An 18852-nucleotide genomic window follows, 5' to 3' on the forward strand; every position below is an offset into this window, starting at 1 on the left:
TCACCCTGTTCTTATTGGCCAGCCAGCCACGCTTGGGTGCAGCAAACAAACCCAACAAGGTAAGAGTTAAGGTTTGAACAACAACCAATAAGGCCAATTACCGACCCGCCCCGGACAAGCCTGGGACGACACAAGAAGCCCAATGTGCTGAAGGAGAGGAAAAACCAATACAACTTGTGGTTTGTAAGTAAAACCACCCTAACTGCATAAACAAAAACACTTGTAAGAGAAAAGAAACCGCAACTCAACCAGAGTCCAGAGGCCGGAAAGGAGAAACAGGAGCCATTCTGGAAAGTAAATTCTAGAGCAGAACCCAGTCTGCTAAGATAAGAAGACAAAGTAGTTCTGACAACTGTGTTGTAGAAAAGATAAGAGGCGGAAAGGACTAAGAACTCCAGCTGAGTGACCGTTAAATACACACAAACGATGACAAGTGTTCTGGCACTGTGATTGGTTAGAGAGCCAGAAACGTAGTAGGGCTTGATGACATTGTTTTCCACAATCACGCCGTCAGCGGCAGAATAGACAAAATCCCGGTGATGACGTAAAAATTGGGAGTGGAGAGCTGGCCGAAAAGGTACCCTGTAAGGAGCCCTGGTCACTCTGGGCTATAACATTGCAGAACAGAGTCAACAGGCAAATCCGAAGCGGATTAGGAAAACCGAAAGAGCCACTGGTCAAATGTGTTGAGGTACTCACTAGATGTTGCCAGAGGCAGAATAAATATGCTAGATGAAAGTGACAAGGAGCTGACACGGCGTCTACGATTGCCACAAGAGGATTCCCGAAACGATCACAGTACCAATGAAGCCCTGAGGTCTATGTCGGCTAGTTATAGACACACCAAAGCCAGAAATCCCTGTTGATTTCACATACTTTAAAGGAAGAACAGCCCGAAGATTCAGGAAATCTGCTTCCCAGTTGCCCATTCTGGAACTGGAGATGACAGACACTGCCGGGATCCAAAATTCCGCCCTCTGCATATGTTAGATACTGTTCCGATGTCTCTCCAGCTACAAGTGTCACAGAACAATTGATATAGGTCACAGTGGAAAGACCCTGTAGAAGACATTGAGCTGGAGTCAAGGCGTTGTAGATCGCCCGTAGATTGGAAGTGATATTTCCACTTCGGACATCAGTTTCATAGAAAACGCCAGAGTTGAAACCAAAAAACCGTAATGTCTGAAACTTTTGACTGTGGTTATGACCCTCCATGTCGAGACAGAATGAAGTCCTATAAGTTAGATCTGGATTGTGTAGCCCAACGAAAAGATCGACCAATGAAAATATCTTGGTATTTTAATAGAGAAACTAAACTGCTGTTTACGTAAACTCAATCCTGCCTGAGATTAACAACATTTAATCTGAGATTGAAGAAACCAGGCAGGAGACCGGGGGAATGGAGCCACCTATAAAATCACCACTGTCCTGCAGAGGAAGTGTATGTCTGACACCTGAGTCTATTCTGGTCAGTAAATCCTGCACTCCGCCAACATTCGAGATACCAGGTATCGAAAAGAATACCCATGAATAACATCTTCTGCGAAGGAAGAAATCCAGAACTAAGGTCCGTTGTAGAAAAAAAGTGCATGAGACAGCTGCTTTTTTTTTTTTTTTTTTTTTTTAACAACTGACCCAAAATGGTAGCGATGCCCAGATGACGGAAAAAGGATTGGACTGAATACTCCTGTTAGATAGCGAACAGACTGCAATGATTAGAGCCCGTCTAAGATGGGCACTAAAGATTCTTGCTTGGTACGTGTTCCCCAAGATTCAGAATATATGTTCGTGATACAAATTCAGTACATCCAACGGATCAGTGGACTCTGAGAAAGCTGGTGTCCTCCCCACTGGGAACCAGACTGTCCGACTCCGTGGCCCCTGCAGAGGGCACATTGGAAGTCCGTGTTCTAGGCATACAAATGCCTCCCAAAAGAATACCCATTTTTCTGACATAGGTTAAAATACCCATTTCTCAGCTATTATCCTCAGGATGAGAACCCACGACCTGTTATACCGCAGGCATACACCTTACTGATAGAGTTATTTGCTCCCGCCTGCAAAGTACGCTTTAATTTGGAAGCAGAATTTTACGATTCGCAACCAAAATGAATAGAAGGGTGTCATAGCCAGGGAAAAGATGCAATAATAAATAGATAGGGAATAGAGCTTGAGAGACCAAAACAGTCAATGGATAATTTGAAAAGGATCAGCTGCCCCAAGAATGGATAACTTGCATAATGCAACCGGTTTAAAGATCCATGCATAAGCCCGGAGAGGGCGTAGGAATATTCCTGTCAGAATGAATACTAATATAATAACGGCCTCACCGTTGTCAATCTGTGGTGACTGTTAAGGTCACATACTGTACTTTAGTAAAGACAGTTGCCTTAGGCTCTCCCATGATGGATGCGTCCACTAATTATTAGTGGAACCTTCATTAGATCAGTGTCTTCATCAGCGAAAGGATAAAGAAATACTGTCTCTAATACTGAGAACACCGAAATTGAACCGAAAACAGTATGTATTAGAGACAGACACATTTCCCTGGAAATATAAACTATTTCATCAGGTGTGTAGTCAGACTTCCATCAACATTCTCTCACGTGAAGGAAGAGGTGGAAACCAAGAAATTCAGTAGATTATTTCTTATTTCTAACCTGAAGGATCCTCACTGACAGGATTTATCTCACCATTTTCTGTAGATGAAGCCTCAAAAACGCCTCTGAAGTAAAGGAGCTATATTGTCTGTCAAAGACCAGACTCGCTGCACAGTATGAACTGATTAAGGAGCTTTGTTCAGCCATTTGGCAAATCATAAGTACATAGTGTACAAGAAATAGAAATAGTCTGTCCTTGTTTTGAAAGGTGTACCGGTCCCGGAGGTACTGCAATACAGAGTCAATGCGTGGAGAGGACGGAGCAATCTCTTCTTCCATTTTTCTGTTCTAAACATATATTTAATACATGGCCCCCACATAGGGAACGTATCAGATATTAAACTGATAAGAACAGATACTACACTTGATCCTAGCCAAAAGGTCAAGTAGTGATCTTTTTACCAAGACTAGCGGCTAAGTAGTAAACAGAGTACCAGACCCATTACATTGACATAGTGTAAGGAAAAATATACTCAAAGAATACCGGTATTTGTGGACCGGTCCTGGAACCCCCATCCCTGCAAGTGCAGGGAATATATATATATATATATACATACATATATATATATAACTTCACACAGTTAGGGGCATACACTGAACTGGAGGGAGGCAGGTTCAGGGGAAATTTAAGGAAAATATTTCCTCACAGAAGGGGTAGTGAACAAGTGGAACAGCCTCCCATGAGAGGCGGCAGAGGCCAAGACTGTAGAGCAATTTAAACCTGCTTGGTATATTCATATACTTCTATGTAAACAAGCTCATGGCTTCAGTGCTGTGAGGCAGCAATGCTAACCACTACTCCATCTGTATTATTCTGGATTGAGATGTGTCTGGCCCACAGAGGCATAAACTGATCCCTGGAACCTCCCGGCTGCTCTGCAACTGGTGTCCTGGAGCATGGGGTACCTGTGTCCGAGCTACCTTTAGGAAGTCTGGAGCCACATTGTGCAATTTAATGTATATGGGAATCAAACCTGTGTTTAGTCTATCTTACTAATACACAGCATTAGCCCACAAAGCTATTGGATCTCCTGTGTAGTAAACTACTGAACTTGTCGTTCCTTTAGGAGATTTGCTGTTTACAACCATGGAATATACAATGCCACAATCATAGCACACAATAATGTCTCATAACTCTGTGCTGTGGTCCAGCTCTACAGACTGAGTGTTATGCACACCAGTGCCTGCAGGAAAGTACTGGTGTCAGAACTGTTATGCACTCCAGTGTCTGCAGGAATGTACTGGTGTTTGAACTGTTATGCAAAACAAATGGACTCACAGACAAACTGGGGAATATGACATAACGTACACAGAAGGTAATAGGGTAACAAAATACACACAAAGTGAACAGAGAAGCCCAGAGGCTAAGGAACTGGGTATCTCCTTTGTATTAGAACTGCACAGATGGAAAAAGCAAGATGTTGTGTTTTAATACATAGAGAACCCGAAATGCTGTTGCTAAGGGCAACAGCAAAACCCTAAAGGGTTACCAATGGGTGTGGCAGTAAACTCCTTGGTCAGAGATGGAATGATAGACACAAGGAGAGTCTCCACAATCCTATTTCTCACTTGCAGTGCACAGGTTTTAGCTTACTGCCACTAAACTGACCCCTGACACCTAGCACAGTGAGACAGGATTAGACAGGCAAGTCTTAGAATACAGCCGCAAACTTGCTAAGTTCACAGAGTGGTAACAGAACCCCAGCAAGCTAAACGACTGACTCCAGTCTTACTGCTAGGTCTGGATTGGCAGAGTGTAATACCAAATCCCCAGGCCTATTTGCAGTAAGCAACAAACAAATACAAAGCTACACAGTACTGGCTAACTTTCATGAACTGACTAACCAACAAAGATTCAGCAGCATCTGCTTACCCTGAAAAGAGGCCTTATAAAGCAGGTGCTGTCCACGCCCCACTCAGACCTCACAGACTGTGAGCACAAAAACCAGCACCGGATCCCCTGCCGTGCACAGAGCCTATAACCACTGCACAGCAAAAGACCCGAACCGGAGTATCAGCTGCGCTCAGGTTACTCCACTAGCACTTGTCTCCCGGTTGCCATGACGACGTGGCAGCACAGGGCAGGAGACCCTAACAGTACGCCCCCTCTGACGAGGGGTCAAAGAACCCCTACCACCGGGTTTATCGGGGAACTGCGAGAAGAAAGAGCGTATCAGTCTGGGGGCATGAAGATCACAACTGGGCACCCACGACAGCTCCTCCGGGCCATACCCCTTCCAGTGCACCAAAAATGACAGCCGACCCCGAACCACCTTGGAGTCAAGAATCCTTTCAACAACAAACTCCCTCTGGCCACGTATCAGAAGAGGGGAAGGTCTTCCACTGGAAGAAGGATTACTAATCGCCCGTTTTAAAAGGGAACAATGAAATGTTTTATTGATACCCAAAGAACGGGGCAGATCTAACTGAAATGCCACCGGATTGATAACCCTGGTGATCTTATAAGGGCCGATGAACCGGGGCCCTAACTTATGAGATGGCTGTCTCAACTTCAAATTCTTGGTAGACAACCAGACGAAGTCTCCTAATTTGAAGCTGCAGGGTCTTTTCCGCTTATCAAAAACCCTTTTGGTCACTAATGACACAGACACAAGGGCTTTCTTCACTTTCCGCCAAATACCTCTAAGGACCGAAACCACAGAGGAACCACCAGGCGTGGAGTCCAGGGGGTCAAAAGAATTGGCCTTAGGATGATGCCCATACACACAAAGGAAGGGAGAGATCCCTGTAGCAGAGTGAGCCGCGTTGTTATAGGCAAACTCCGCCATGGACAGATGAGCAACCCAGTCAGTCTGACACTTGGAGACATAACACCTGAGGAACTGCTCCAAGGACTGGTTCACCCTTTCAGTCTGCCCATTAGACTGCGGATGGTAGCCTGACGACAAGCTGACAGAAATCTGGAGATCGGAACAAAATGCCCTCCAGAATTTGGCCACAAACTGGGATCCGCGGTCAGAGACCACATCAAGTGGCAACCCGTGGAGACGCACAACATGCAGCATAAATAATTCAGACAGGCGTCTGGCTGATGGCAGCCCAACCAGTGGAACGAAGTGCGCCATCTTCGAAAACCTGTCAACGACAACCCAGATGGCTGTCATCCCCGAGGATTTGGGCAAGTCCACCACAAAATCCATTGAAATGTGGGTCCATAGCTTAGATGGGATAGAGAGTGGATGTAATGGGCCAACAGGAACCCCTCTAGGAGTCTTATTTCGGGCACAGATGTCACATGCCCGAACCCACTGATCCACATCCTTAGCCACCGAGGGCCACCACACCGCCCTAGATAGCAACTCCCGAGTTCTGGCAATACCCGGGTGACCTGCCGACTTCTTGGCATGGAATTCCAGGAACACTCGCTGTCTTAACCTAGGAGGCACAAACAAAAGACCTACCGGAAGGTCTGGAGGAGCCTGCTCCTGTGCTCTAAGGACTAATGATAAGAGGTCCTGGGTAATGCCCACTTTAATACATGATGGGGAAACAATGGGCAACGGCTCCTCGGTGGTCTCCTGGATTGGAGCAAAACTCTGCGAGAGCGCATCAGCCTTGATGTTTTTTGACCCAGGGCGATATGTTATCAAAAAATTAAAGCGAGCAAAAAACAAAGCCCATCGTGCCTGCCTGGCATTGAGACGCTTCGCTGACTCTAAATATGCCAGATTCTTATGGTCAGTGAGAATTGAGACCACAACTTAGCCCCCTCAAGCCAGTGTCTCCACTCCTCGAGTGCATCCTTAATAGCCAACAATTCCCGGTTACCCACGTCATAATTCATCTCGGCAGGCGAAAATTTACGGGAAAAGTAAGCACAGGGATGAAGGCGATTATCAGACACTCCCATCTGAGAAAGCACTGCCCCAATACCCATCTCAGAGGCATCCACCTCCACCACAAAAGGACGCTCTGGATCTGGGTGTCGCAGCACCTTGGCCGAAACAAATGCCCTTTTGAGACGGGCAAAAGCCGCTTTAGCCTCACAAGACCAGTGAGCAACATCCGCCCCTTTCTTAGTGAGTGCCACCAAGGGCGCCACTATAGACGAAAATCCAGCGATAAATCGTCTATAAAAATTCGCAAAGCCCAGGAAACGCTGAAGCGTCTTCAAACTAGTGGGCTGCACCCAATCCAGGACTGCCTGTACCTTGGAACCCTCCATTTGGAAACCTTCTGGGGAGATAATATATCCTAGAAATGCGATTTGCTGAACTTCAAATTCGCACTTCTCCAGCTTCGCCCCAAGCCGGTGGTCTCTGAGTTTCTGGAGGACTAAGCGTACATGCTTCCGATGTTCCTCCAGGGAATGGGAGAAGATTAGGATGTCATCTAAGTATACAACTAAGAATCTATCCAAATATTCCCTGAGCACATCATTCATGAAATCCTGGAAGACTGCCGGGGCATTACAGAGCCCAAAAGGCATCACCAAATATTCATAATGCCCTGAGTGGGTATTAAAGGCAGTCTTCCATTCATCCCCCTCTCTTATTCGGATTAGATTGTAGGTCAATCTTAGAAAAAATGGTGGCAGTACGAAGCTGGTCAAACAAGACCGAAATGAGAGGCAGTGGGTATGAGTTTTTTTTTTTTTTTTTTGCAAAACTGGTTTTTATTAAGTTTTTCGAGTGCAAATGTAACAACACAATCGACAATCAAAAATACAAGAGCGTTGAGGTAAGTACAACTTAATAGCCTATTGTCTCAGGGTATTGGATCTCTGCGAATAGTGGTGTTATGTAGTTGTAGGCTATCGTAGGTGAGAACCAGACAGTTTGAGGCAAAAAGTTAACAAATAACATCGAGTCTTAGAGAGAGAATTTGGGGTAAGGGGTTTAGAAGGGTAGGGAGGAGAAGAGCGAGGTGAGAGGGGGGGGGGGGGGGTAGGTAGAGTCAGAGCACTAACAATTGATGTATACCTACTTGAGTAGGGTGTCTCCCAGGCGTGAACCCGGGATGTCGGGTAAGAGGGGGGATGCTACAACATTCGACATTAATGTTCATAGAGTGAAGGCCGACATATAGAGTTAGAGGTAAATATATTGAGAGTGAGAGTGTAAAGAGAAAGAAAAAGAAGGTATGTGGGTAGGTATGGCATGGAAGCTAGAAAGGTGATATGCCAGGGGTGTAACCAAGGAGGGGAAGAAGGGAGGATGAAAAGTTGTTATTTAGAACAGAGGTATAGTACAATCCTATAAACGGCATCATCTAGTGATTCCTTTAGACATCTTCCAGAGGGGATTCTCAAAAACTGAAGTTATCTGTGCTTGGGTGTCCTGATCAAGTGTGGACAGATATGGACTCCATTTTTTGTGAAACCCCGCAAGGCCGGAATAACCTGTGATAACAGTGGTCTTGCGGTCAAAATAAATATATGTCAACATAACTTTTAAAACTTCAGATAGAGAGGGGATGGATTTAACAACCCAGCGCTTCAGGATCATCTTTTTTGCGATTGTAAATAACATGGTAAACATAGGATACAATGACTTAACCCCAGGAATGGAGTTCCACGTGGAAAAATTCATACAAAGACATGCCCTCGGGTCAGGCCGTAGGGAGATGTGGAATTTGGTATTAATGAATCCCATTACTTTGTTCCAAAAGCGCTGGATCCTAGCACAACTCCAGAGACAGTGGTAGAATGTGGCTTTAGCCCCTTTGCATTTAGGGCATTTGTTGGGGTTGGAGGGGTTGTCGGCATCCTGATTATAAGGTGGCAAGTATGCCCTATGTATGGTTTTAAGATGTACTTCCTGAAGGTATGCGGAGTTCAAAATGGATAGGGTGCGCTGGTGGTGGCTTAGCAAATGTTCGTAGGAGGTGATGTCTGAAACCTCTGATTGCCATGCGGCAACTAGTTTTGGGAGATATGTTGTGGAGGGAATGTTCACTAAATGAGTATATAACTGTTTAATTTTATAGGGTTTAGTCTCCCATTGCTTCATGACTTTTGCTAGTGGGGATAGGTGTGTTGTAGAAGAGGTGCTGAGATTGAGTGATGTGAGGTAGTGTCTCATTTGAAGAAACATGAAGAAGTGGGAGGAGGGTAGAGAATATCTGTTTCTCAGCGTTTCAAATTGTGTAATGTGTCCACCTGGGTCGAAAACCTGTGAAGCGGAGCACAGCCCCCTCTCCCGCCATTGGAGAAATAGAGTGTTGTGAAGAGAAGGAGGGAAGGATGGATTCCCCCAGAGAGGTATATATGTAGAGGTAGTATGGTCTAGTTTCAATTTCTTATGAGTTTTCACCCAGCTAAAATAGGTGTCCCTGAATAGAGGGTGTTCCAAGATGGAGGATGGGATCAGGGCCTTTTTTGTGTGTAGAAGAGCGCCAGGGGAGAATGGGCTAAAGGCGTCAGTGTCTAGTGTAAGGTCTGTATAAGTGCTCTTACCCAGTAGCCAGTCTGAGGCATATCGCATGAAAATTGAAAGGGAATACGATATAAAGTCTGGGACTCCAAACCCTCCTTCCGACCTGTCCATCACCAGCTTCGCAAAAGCTATTTTAGGCTTTTTCTCTTGCCAGATAAAACGGGTCATGGCTCTGCGCAGCTTGGTGTTGTCCAGGTCTCTGAGGCCAATTGGGAGAGACTGCATGATATAAAAGATTTTTGGGAAGATTACTGATTTAAGGACTGCGATCCGTCCCAACATAGATAGGGGGAAGAGTAGCCCAGCCCTCAAGTTTGGTGAGGACAGCAGAGATAACCGTGGAAAAATTTAGCTCATAGATACGTGTGTTGTCTCGTGGAATGTTTATTCCCAGGTATTTAAAGTGTGATTGAGTGATCGTGAAGGTAGTGGTTTGCGTAAGTGTGGTGAGCAAGGAGGGGGTAATATTTAGAGGAAGTAGTTCTGATTTTTCAGCATTAATCTTGTAGCCTGCTGTTGCACCAAAGTCCGAGATTAGGCGTAAAATTTCGGGGATAGACGAAAGTGGGTTGGATATAAATAAGAGCATGTCGTCTGCAAATAGGGCGACCTTAAGTTCAGTTTTGCCAACAAATATACCGGTGTAAGAGGTAGAGAGTCTGAGGGCAATGGCTAAGGGCTCTAGGGCAATGGCGAATAGGAGAGGGGATAGGGGGCAGCCTTGTCTTGTGCCTTTCCCAATAGAGAAGGGGTTTGAGAGGAAGCCGTTGCAGGATATTTGGGTGGCTGGGGATGAATAGAGGGTACTGATAGCTTTGATAAAGGGATCCGGGTAGCCAAATCGGTGTAGGGTAGCATAAAGATGTGGCCATTCGACTAGGTCGAAGGCTTTTTCTGCGTCTAGAGAGAGGATGGCAGAGTCCAAATTAGGTGAATCTGGTTGACGGGAGTGCAATGCTGCTATCACCTTTCTCACATTGACCACTGAATGTCTGCCGACTATGAAGCCGGTCTGATCCGGGTGTATGGTGTGGGGGAGTGTGAGTTTTAGACGGTCAGCTAAAATTTTTGCAAACAGCTTGTAATCCAGGTTCAGCAGGGATATTGGGCGATAAGAGCCAGGAAGCGACAAATCCCTTCCAGGTTTGGGGAGTAATTTAAGGATGGCTGAGTTGAAATGTGGAGGGGGTGTCTTCCCTAGCAACAAGGAATTGAAAACCTCGACTAGGATGTAATCAAATTTGTGTTGGAGGAGTTTATAAAATTCCCCAGTATAGCCATCCGGGCCTGGGGCCTTATGAGGTTTCAATTGCCCTATTGCCAGGCGGACTTCAGTTAGAGTGATTGGGGATAGAAGTTGAGAAGCTATTTCTGTCGATAGGACAGGGTAAGGGAGAGCCTCCCAAAAGGAGGGGGGAGGACTGGTGTGTCCCTGAAGGGGTTGGAGGGTGAGTGGGCTCCGGAGGGTGAGAGAGGGTGTTGGACTGGGGTTTTATTAATTGTGGAGGCACGTTTGGTCCTTTTGACGTATAAAGCTGTGAGTAGAAAGTATGCATAATCTGGGCTGTTTGTTCGTAGAGGTTAGAGTACCTTGTGTGGTGCGAAGGGGGTGTACGATCGCTGGGGAATAAGTGCCCTTTAGTAAATTGGAGAGTAACCGTCCCGTTTTATTGCCAAACTTGTGAAATTTATGATGAACTGAGAACAGATACCTGTCGCCCATTTCCGATAGGAATTCATCAAAGTGGGTTTTGGATGTCAGGTATGCCTGTTTTGTGGTTGGTGAGGGGGATGATTTATATATCTGAAAAGATTGGGATAAGGCGTCTTGTAGTGATATGTATTGAGCCGAGTATTTCTTGTTGGAAGCTGCGGTAAAAGAAAAAATTGCACCTCTGAGTACTGCTTTTGCCGACATCCAGAACAGAAATGGATCGGAATTAATGTGTTCAGAGTTGTTGGTGCAATAGTCGTCCCAGGCAGCCTCCAAGAAGGACTTGAAAGTGAGAGACTTGCAGAATCTGGAGGGGAATCTCCATAGTTTGGTGGTGTCTCTGTCATCAGGGAAATGGGCAGTAAAGGTAACCAGGGCGTGATCAGAGAGGGAAATGGGGGCAATGGTGCATTGAGTGACTTGAGGAAAGAGAGTATGGGAGATAAAGAAGTAGTCAATGCGGGAGAGAGAGCCGTGCGCCGCTGAGAGGCAGGTGTATTCCCTTTCTGTTGGATTTAGGGCTCGCCAGAGGTCAATAACCTGTAGAGTGGATGAGAAAAAGGGGATGCCTATTTTGGGGAGTGTAGTGTGCTGGATCTTACGTGTTGAGGATTTGTCTAGGAGTGGAGAAGAGATCAAATTAAAATCTCCTCCAATGATGAGATTATCTCCCATGAAAGGAGTCAGGAGGGCAATTAGTTGTCGGAGGTAGGACTTGGAGCAAGGGGGGGGTGCATATATGTTAGCTAGAATAAATTTTTTGCCCAACAAATCTACAGATACTACTACAAATCTACCTGAGTCGTCTGCAGTGATGTTGTGTATTTCAAATGGTAGAGATCGGCGCACCAGGATGGCTACACCACGGGCTCTGGAGTTGTAGGAGGAGAATGCCAATACGGACCAGCCTAATATTCCCAGCTTTAATGTTTCAGATGGGGTCAGGTGAGTTTCCTGGAGGAATGCCACGTCAACGCCACTTTTTTGTAAATATATCAGGAGTTTTCTCCTTTTCGCTGGGGAGTTTATACCTCCAACATTCCATGTAGCGTAGCGGAGATCAGGCATCCCTCCTGGAAACAGGGAGAAACAGGAAAAATGGTTTAAAACATAGAGGGTCAAGGGTAGCAGCCTTCAGCATGAGCGTATTATGCATTATTGCAGCATCCAACCATTTCACAGAACTTAGAGTAGTGCTGAAATGAAAAGGGGGGTAAAGGGTGTCAGCAGAAATAGGGGGAGAGATACAGGGAAAAAGGGGAAGAGCATACATGAGAGAGGGCAACCAGATGTTAGAGTCTGGTGCCGCACTTCCGCAATAGTTGAATAATAACAGTGTGCAAAACAAGAAATACATCCGGCAGGGAGGGGTAGATCCGTCCCTGCTCCCCAGTGTGCAACTAAATATATAAGGGTGACCAGGAGGTCCCCGCAGTACACCATATGGTATATAAATGAACATATAAACATATCATAATTCTTAGAACTTAATCTGCATATGCAGCAAACGGCAATGTAGATGCTTTTCATTTAAAAAGTCAAAGCATAGTATAACTAGGTTAGGGCCTTAAAACGTCATTCTGTGGAATCAGTGATGTCGGCTTCTTTCGCCTGGGACAGCTCCTGGAGATATGCCAATGCATCCGGGGGGTTGGAGAAGTCCTTGAATGAGGAACCCTCGTAGATGCGGAGCCTCGCCGGGTATAACAGGCCGAATTTGCGTCCTTCTGCCACCAGTCTAGAGCATACAGGGGAAAAACCTTTTCTGGCGCGCGACAGCTCTGCCGAATAATCCTGGAATATGTGCAGTTTATGTCCCTCCCACGACAGGGTTTTGGCCTTGCGAGAGGCCGACCAGATCTCCATCTTATGTAAATAGTTGAGGCAGCGGAACAGAGTAACGCGGGGTCTCGGTCTGTTAGGGGTCGGTGTCGGGCCCACCCTGTGTACCCTCTCTATAACCATGTCCTGGCAAACTGACTCTATGCCTAGGAGCGAGGGGAGGGTGTTGCGGACAAAATGGGCCAGTGCCGGTCCCTTGACAGATTCGGGCAGACCGACCAGCCTACTGTTATTACGACGCGATCTGTTCTCAATGTCGTCAATCTTGTTCCATAGCTGGTAATTGTCATTAGTGAGGCGTTTTACTGTATGCTGCAAGCCCTCGACGTCATGGGAGACTACAGTGATTTGCTGTTCTGTTTTAGAGACTCTGTGTGTTAGGTGTTGAAGTTGGCTGGTGATGTCAGCTACAGCCTTGGAGAGGAGTGGTGTCATGGTGGCTGTTATGGCTGCCACTACATCTGTGTAGGTCACAGGGGTTTCATTACCGGCACTTACTTGGCCCCCAGAAGCAGGTCCCTCAGCTGCAGACTTTTTGTGGAGGGGGGGAGCGCTATCACCAGCGGTGTCCGCCGTCATCGTCCCTGCAGCACGTCGCTTCTCCTGGCGTGGAGGCTGCGGCTGCTGCTGTGAGTCCGGCTGGGGGTGCGCCGTCATCGGGGCCAGAAACTTATCCATTTGCTGCAGGATAGGTAGCTGGGGCACTGCGGGGCACTCCGGAGCCAAAACGAGGCTTTAAAAGCCGTGAAAATGGTATTTGTTGGGGAGCAGTGAGCGGAGCTCAAAACGGAGCTCAGTACTCCATGAGGCCGGAACCGGAAGTCTGGGTATGAGTTTTTAATCGTGATACGGTTCAATTCCCTGAAGTCGATGCAGGGTCGCAACGAACCGCCCTTTTTACCCACGAAGAAGAACCCCGACCCAACTGGAGACTGTGAAGGTCTGATAAATCCCTTAGCCAAGTTCTCCTGAATGTACTCTGCCATAGCCTGAGTCTCAGGACGTGACAGGGAGTACAACCTGCTCTTGGGAAGCTTAGCATTTGGCAACAAATCAATGGCACAGTCATAGGGGCGATGGGGAGGTAGTACCTCTGCAACTTTTTTGGAGAACACGTCCGCAAAATCTGCATAACACCCTGGCAATCCTGGCAAACTTAGCTGCGAGAGCCTGACTGGAAGGCTCAAGCAACTCCTGAAACAATCAGTACCCCAACTAAGAATCTCCCTAGAGACCCAGTCAAATTGAGGATTGTGGGCCCTTAACCAGGGTAACCCCAACACCAATGGGGCAAAAGTACAGACAGTCACATAAAAGGACAATTTTTCAGAGTGTGTGGCTCCAATAAACAAAGAAATCTGGCTAGTGCAAGAGGTAATTTTACCTTGGGATAATGGTTCCCCGTTTAACCCACAAATCTCAATTTACGATGCCAAGGGTACTAAGGGAACAGAGTGTTTCAGGGCGAATTGGCGGTCCATAAAAACCCCGTCGGCCCCACTGTCCACAAAGGCCTCAGTCTTGACAGTTTGACCGAGGATCTTCAAGGTCACCGGAATGATAAAAGTCTTCTTGGGAAATTCTGACTTCTGGCCTGACAGGATATTTCCCATCACCCTCAGGCCCTGAAGTTTTCCGGCTTTTCTGGGCATGATACTACCACATGACCTTTATTCCCACAGTACAAACACAACCCCTGCTGTCTCCTCCGCGTCTTCTCACGCGAGGAGAGGCGGGTAGCCCCAATCTGCATAGGCTCCTCAGAAAATTCCTCAGAGTCTGAGGTTCCCTTGGGAAGGAAGGAAATCTCAGTCTCCCTTTCAAGCCTACGCTCTCTCAGCCGTCTATCCACCCGGATGGATAACTGCATGAGCTGATCCAAGCTATCAGGCAAGGGATATTGTACCAGTTGGTCTTTTATCTGGTTAGAAAGACCTCTTCGGTACTGGTGTCTCAGGGCTGGGTCATTCCACTGGGTATCATGGGCCAACCTCCGAAACTCCGTACAGTAAACCTCAACTGGCCTTCGCCCTTGCTTAAGGATCGAAATCTGAGCCTCGGCTGAGGCCGTCTTGTCAGGGTCATCATACAACATGCCCAGTGCCGTAAAAAAAGCATCAACACTTTTAAGCGACGGACAGTCAGGCTGCAACCCATATGCCCAGACCTGTGGGTCTCCTTGTAGCAAGGAAATCACTATGCCCACCCGCTGAATCTCCGACCCAGAAGACTGAGGCCTAAGCCGGAAGTATAGCTTGCAGCTCTCCTTGAAACAAAAGAACTGCGAGCGATCTCCAGAAAAACGATCCGGGAGATTTACTTTCGGCTCCTTAACCCCTGCAGGTGCTGCTGCTGCGGGAGCTCCACCAGCAGCCTGGGAGGTGTGCATTTTAATGGACAAATCATTAAATTGTCGAGTCAGGACCTGCACCTGATCGACCACCTGTTGCAACGTATTTTGAGGGGTATGCTCCATATTCCCACAAAATTTCAACAGGAGTATTAGGCTGCTGAATATGTTATGCACACCAGTGCCTGCAGGAAAGTACTGGTGTCAGAACTGTTATGCACTCCAGTGTCTGCAGGAATGTACTGGTGTTTGAACTGTTATGCAAAACAAATGGACTCACAGACAAACTGGGGAATATGACATAACGTACACAGAAGGTAATAGGGTAACAAAATACACACAAAGTGAACAGAGAAGCCCAGAGGCTAAGGAACTGGGTATCTCCTTTGTATTAGAACTGCACAGATGGAAAAAGCAATACATATGTTTTAATACATAGAGAACCCGAAATGCTGTTGCTAAGGGCAACAGCAAAACCCTAAAGGGTTACCAACGGGTGTGGCAGTAAACTCCTTGGTCAGAGATGGAATGATAGACACAAGGAGAGTCTCCACAATCCTATTTCTCACTTGCAGTGCACAGGTTTTAGCTTACTGCCACTAAACTGACCCCTGACACCTAGCACAGTGAGACAGGATTAGACAGGCAAGTCTTAGAATACAGCCGCAAACTTGCTAAGTTCACAGAGTGGTAACAGAACCCCAGCAAGCTAAACGACTGACTCCAGTCTTACTGCTAGGTCTGGATTGGCAGAGTGTAATACCAAATCCCCAGGCCTATTTGCAGTAAGCAACAAACAAATACAAAGCTACACAGTACTGGCTAACTTTCATGAACTGACTAACCAACAAAGATTCAGCAGCATCTGCTTACCCTGAAAAGAGGCCTTATAAAGCAGGTGCTGTCCACGCCCCACTCAGACCTCACAGACTGTGAGCACAAAAACCAGCACCGGATCCCCTGCCGTGCACAGAGCCTATAACCACTGCACAGCAAAAGACCCGAACCGGAGTATCAGCTGCGCTCAGGTTACTCCACTAGCACTTGTCTCCCGGTTGCCATGACGACGTGGCAGCACAGGGCAGGAGACCCTAACACTGAGCTATAACGCTCCTTTTAGAACATGATGTAAACAACTGTTGTCAATTTAGAATAGCACAACACTAGTTAAGAAAAAATCCCCGCCTGTGTAATAAACAGGGTGAGGTAAAAATAACTCTATTACAGTGAGATTACCGAAATATATGTACTAAAGGATCACTAAAGAGCACTAAAGAATCCCTTAGAATAAACGAGCTCCAGAGCATATAAAAGGGCTGTGTTATACTTGCTGTTTTTGCTGCTCTCCGCCTGTACTAACAGGGTGAGACGCTGTGTTATGTGCAGCGCAGTATCCCCCGCTGACCTGACGGATGGTCTCTTGCAGAGATAGAAGATGGCGCCTATAGCTGAGTCCTGCCCCCACAGAGTGAGGACGGCGGCGGTAAGACGCTGTTGGGCGGGAGAACGGGGCGCAAACACATCCTCCTGCGTCCCGCCGCGGTACAGCCTCCCCACTTCCGCAACTGAGGTCCGTAAAATCATTGAAATGACTACCGCTGCTGTCTGACAAGTCGCGGCTTCCATGAAATGAGCGGCGGAAGCGGGACTGAACCGCTCCGTCCGCTCTGAGCAGGGAGGGGGGGTCCGCATACACCAGCGCTGCACAATAATAAATACAATTATTATAAATACCATATATGCAATAACAGCCCAACGCTGCCCAGGCAGGTTGTGGCTGTCTTACCAGTACAGTGCCTCCTAGGAAATCCATCCTGCATCAAGTAAGCCCCAGTGACTAAGAGTATGGTGGCTTCTTAGAGGCTCTGGGGAGTGGGAGACACATAACTAACTAACCCCACTCCTAGTATACGTGTCTCCTGTAAACAGGGACTAAGCACACATAAGTAAAATCAAAATAAACAACAGAAACCTAACTAAAATCTACACTGAAGGAATCTGTGCCTGTACTCCTCAGGCACAAAACTAAAACGGAGGTAATCTGCTGAGCAGGAAGGAGATGGGAGGGGTTAGAGGGGGGAGGAGTTAGTTTTTTATAGGTTCTGTGCCAAACTCCCAATCCCACACACTCTAACCCATTAGTACGTGCGCAGCGTCCCCCAGATGGATGAAAGAGAAAGCAGCACAGTGGTCAGTGTAAAGGTGCGATGCCCAACGACGCGACATCGCGGGGCATCGTACCGGCAGTTCAGGTGCGATGAAATCGCACCTGAATTGCCAGAGCGATTACCATGCGATCATGCGATAGATCGCGTGGTAATCACGTGATGGGCACGTCACCGCCGAGTGGGAGCGGCCTCCATCCGCTCCCGGCGGGTGCCCATCGCAGTGCGATATATAGCATGTGTTTTTAAAAACACATGCGATCCCAATGCGATTCGATAAATATTAAGGGCAGCACAGACTATCTCGAGACGTGAGATTTGCGCATCATGTTGAAAGGTACCTAAAATGTGCATACAATTCTTCGATTTCTCTCACAGATGCGGTCGAAATCGAAGGTTAGCACTGATTATCTCACAAGTGTATGGGCACCATTACTGCCTCACAGTGTTACAAACTTATGAAGTCTTATATTACATTTAAGCTAGTTTGTTTTCTTGTATGCAGGTTTGGCCTTTGTCAGGGCTTAGCAAACTTCTCCAGGAGTTTGTGCCAAAATTTAGGCACCGGCAGTTTCTAAAAAAAAGACAGCAACTATCGTTCCCCAGAACAGGCTGCTTCAGTGCTGAACTTAGTCTCACAAGAGGAGATTTACCCTACACCAGACGCTTACAGTTTTGCGATACTGTATCTGCAGCCGATTCATCCTGACTTGCTGCAAGACCATATCTCACCAGTGCCTCCACCCAGTACTGAGAGATCAGACCCGGGCATTCAATGTCTGTAGCAAGGACAGAAGAGATACAATGGGATGATCGGGCACCCTCTCTAGACTGGGCACAGTATTATAAGCCCGGTAATTAGCCCATGAAGCAATGTTACTCAATAGGGCACAACACAAAATATCCAAAAGGTGCAATATAACAACAGAGGCTTTAACGACCGCAGCCGGATTCATTACTGTAAAATAAACAGAGAGAACCATTCCAAAACAAACAGTAATAGAGAATATAAAGATGCAGGCAGAGAGCAGCGATTCCGGAGGCAGAGAGATTAGATTTGCAGGCAGTGGTGCAAACCACCAGAGTTAGCGGTTCACGGGCACAGGACGGAGCATGCTCCATCTAATCTCTGCTCTCCAGGACGCACCGCTAGGGTCCCTACCCAATTTAGATATGAGCCAGATGACGCACTTTTCCTATCCTGTGTGCACGAGCCAAACTGTGACTGCCTTATTTGTATCCACTAAGAAAATAGGGGGGTAATTCTGAGTTCATCGCAGCAGCAAGTTTGTTAGTAGTTGGGCAAAACCATGTGCAGTGCAGGTGGGGTAGATATAACATGTGCAGAGAGAGTTAGATTTGGGTGGGTTATTTTGTTTCTGTGCAGGGTAAATACTGGCTGCTTTATTTTTACACTGCAATTTAGATTTCAGTTTGCACACACCACACCCAAATCTAACTCTCTCTGCACGTTACATCTGCCCCACCTGCAGTGCACATGGTTTTGCCCAACTGCTAACAAATTTTCTGCTGCGATCAACTCAGAATTAGGCCCTAGTTCCACACATTTAACAGAGCTAAGCAAAAACTCACATATAACGCTACTAACCAAGCTACACCAACCTATATCTCTTCACTTATCTCAAAATATCTCCCAACCCGACCTCTCCGCTCTGCACAAGATCTGCATCTCTCATCTGCACGGATTACTCGCTCCCACTCA

At 46.8% G+C, this 18852-nt stretch overlaps 1 protein-coding gene and 1 non-coding gene across 4 annotated transcripts in view; both read right to left on the reverse strand.

The window, feature by feature from the left end:
• Positions 1-18852, reverse strand: part of ZDHHC13 (zinc finger DHHC-type palmitoyltransferase 13) — a 102002-nt gene that overhangs the window by 58786 nt on the left and 24364 nt on the right. The gene's annotated exons all lie outside the window — the stretch shown is intronic.
• On the reverse strand, positions 2864-3054 carry LOC134971026 (U2 spliceosomal RNA). Its single transcript, XR_010190192.1, has one exon. It is a non-coding gene; the product is annotated as a U2 spliceosomal RNA (small nuclear RNA).

This window comes from Pseudophryne corroboree, chromosome 11 (assembly GCF_028390025.1).
Source record: "Pseudophryne corroboree isolate aPseCor3 chromosome 11, aPseCor3.hap2, whole genome shotgun sequence".
Lineage (NCBI taxonomy): Eukaryota > Metazoa > Chordata > Amphibia > Anura > Myobatrachidae > Pseudophryne > Pseudophryne corroboree.